Below are 3,032 nucleotides of genomic sequence, written 5' to 3'. Positions count from 1 at the left end.
TTTTTTAAAAATTTTATTTTAAATAAAATCGTCTAATTTCCTTGTGCGACAGTATGTTTTTTTAAAAATGATTACGCCCAATTTGTGAAAAAGAGAAAAACATTCGATGTAATTACTTGGAAAGTGCGTGCGTTTAGGCCCGTGATCTTTCCCATGCTGTATGTATCCCGATTGAAATGTGCTTGCGTAGTGACTTTTACGTGCGTTATTGGATAACTGATTGCATTGTGTTCCGGGTTTAATGGAAAGTGCCCACTGTGCGTGTAGTAACCATATTTCTTTTTTTGTCACCTGATTAATATAGGAGTGGCGTACGTGCTGGTGGAGATTAAAAATCGGTCTATATTAACACTGAATAAACATTACAGGATGTACGGCCGGTAACTTTAAGCGGTGACATAATAGAGGTAATTGAAGGTAAAGGGAGGGAGAAATCAAAGTACCAGAGAAAACGCTTTTCGATAAGTTTGGTGAAGAGCCTTATCACGTTACACTGAAAGTTACGAGAAAAAGGCGAAGAACCAGAGGCTACATCTGACCTGGGAGCGTAATAACCCGAGAGGTTTCCCAACCTTCTGACGAGGAGCCCTTCCCGGGAGGAACCATAGATGGGCCCAAAACTTGTTAACACTAATGGCTTGGAGGCAACTCTGCAACATGGTCCCTTGCAGCCATTAGTGAAAAGGCCACTTGGGAAAGGAATGGTATATCCCAAAGGACACAACTGTCAGCGTAAGCTGCTCATATTTAAGCTGGAGACGAACTTCAGAAGGTATCTGCAACAAAAAGCCTATCCCGTTGACCAAGTTACCTGACCCAACACAGAAGCCAAAGGGCCCGGGTATAATCCTTTTACGGAGAGACAGTTATTGCAGCATCCCTACAGACCCAAGCAATATAATAAGGTGAGTGGACCCCAAAGTGAGACTGACGTCGCCCGCACAACGAGCGCGCCCGAACTTCCCCAAAAAAACTACCAGAGGATCGACTGGACTACCATTCAGTAGTTAGCTGCCTGAGATCTCGTAAACTTTAAATTTTTTTAAAATTTAATTTTGGTGTGTTGTTATATTTATTTTGTTCCTGGATGCTTTATTTTCAGTAGGGCAAAGTGTGTTTATATTTACTGGTATATTCTTTAGTTAAAAGTTTCGTTTAAGTTATATTGAATATTAAGTATAGCTTTAAGGTTTATGATTTCTTGGTTTAAGTTTTATTTTTAAGCCATAGTTTTGAAGTCATTTCACTTAGTTTAGGGTCTTTTGAGTTTTATTTAAGATTTAGGTTTGTCTGGTTTGAAGTTTATTTAAGTTTTCTTGTTTTTCGCTTTCTTTTTACTTTTTATTTTATTTTAGAAGGTGTGTCCTCGTCCTATATTTCTGATTTGCAGTCATGTACCGCCTGCCTTCTCTTGAAAGTTGGATATATAATCCTTCTCTAATTCAGAAAAGAATTTTTTGTTTGATCTTTAGTCGTTGACATTTCCTCGAGGACCCCTCGACCTAAAGGCACCCAAGACGGCAGCACCTTCCCTGACGTCAAGGTCGCCATTTTCAGAGGTCGGCACACGTCCACGACCGGAAGCCTGGCTAGGAGCCTTGCGATTGGCCGCCATGGTAGGGCCTCTGTTAGTTGTGCATGCCGTCGGTGTGGCGAGAAAAGGAGTTTGTAGTGATGTATCCCCACTAAGTCGCGAATTGAAACAAAACACTCCGTTCACCCCTCTTGCCCTGACCGGGGAAGAGGAGAAAAATTCTCATCTCAGTTGTGTAAAACGACATAGGGAAGGGAGAGAAGAAAATAAAACCCCAATCTCTGAAACCGAAAACATCGGAAAACAATAAGAAGGAAAAAGAAACTACATGAAATTCATCAGAATAACCAGTATATATAACATGTATGTGTATGTGTATATAAATAAATTTACATTATATTATATATTATATTAATATATATATATATATTAATATATATATACATACATGTATGTGTATTATATATATTATACATTTTATATATACATGTATGTTGTATTAGAAATATATATAATAGATATATATAAGATTATTTATATATATGCATATAATATAGATTATATATATATATATATATTTTTAATATATAATTATTATAATAGGTTAATTTATATAATATAATGTAAATAATTATTATGTAATACATATATATGTATTACTAATCATTATAATATTAAAAATATATAGTAATATATAAGTATTAAATAATATACAATACACACACAAAACAAACAACACACACACACAACAACACACACACACAAAACCACCACACACACAATACCAACAAAATTTAAGTATATAATTAAAAATTACTTAATAATAAATAAAAATTTTATATATATATAATAATTGGTCATTTAAAAAAAAAAACTACGTTTGTATTAATATATATTATATTATATATATAAAATTATATAAAATTAATTATATATATTTTTATAAAAATGTGGGTGGTTTGTGTTGTGTGTGGTGGTGTTGTGTGTGTGCTTTGTTTTTGTGTTGTTGTGGGTAAATATGTGTGTGTGTAGATTTTGTTCTTTACTTATTAGTTTAATACCCCTACAAGAAATTATTCTGAACATTTCTTATTAAAATGCACAGTCAGTAAGGTTTTCCCATATATTCTTTTTTTCTTTTTTATTTTTTTAATTTTTGTAAAGCAGTAAGCGTAGTAAAAGGCCTAACGGACGTGGTTGTTGGGAATTCTACTCTATATGTCTCAGGGTTACAGTTTTTATGAACTAAAAATAATATTTTTTTTGCTGTTATAAAAGGGTTTAAAAAAAATCTTTTATTTTGTAAAACTTTAGTGTTACGAGTCTCCCTTTACATTTTTATAATGAATATTTTTTTTGTCTACAAAATGGTTGTAACAACAGATATTTATGTTAATAGAAAGATAATTATCTGTGATGGTGAATTTTTTCGTTTCATTTTTCTTTCTTTTCTATTTTCTTACTTTTTATTCTTTCTTCTTGAAAATCATGCACTAGT

The sequence above is a fragment of the Penaeus monodon genome, unplaced genomic scaffold (genome assembly GCF_015228065.2).
Source record: "Penaeus monodon isolate SGIC_2016 unplaced genomic scaffold, NSTDA_Pmon_1 PmonScaffold_122, whole genome shotgun sequence".
In the NCBI taxonomy this organism is placed as follows: domain Eukaryota; kingdom Metazoa; phylum Arthropoda; class Malacostraca; order Decapoda; family Penaeidae; genus Penaeus; species Penaeus monodon.
Note: the sequence above shows the minus strand (reverse complement) of the source record.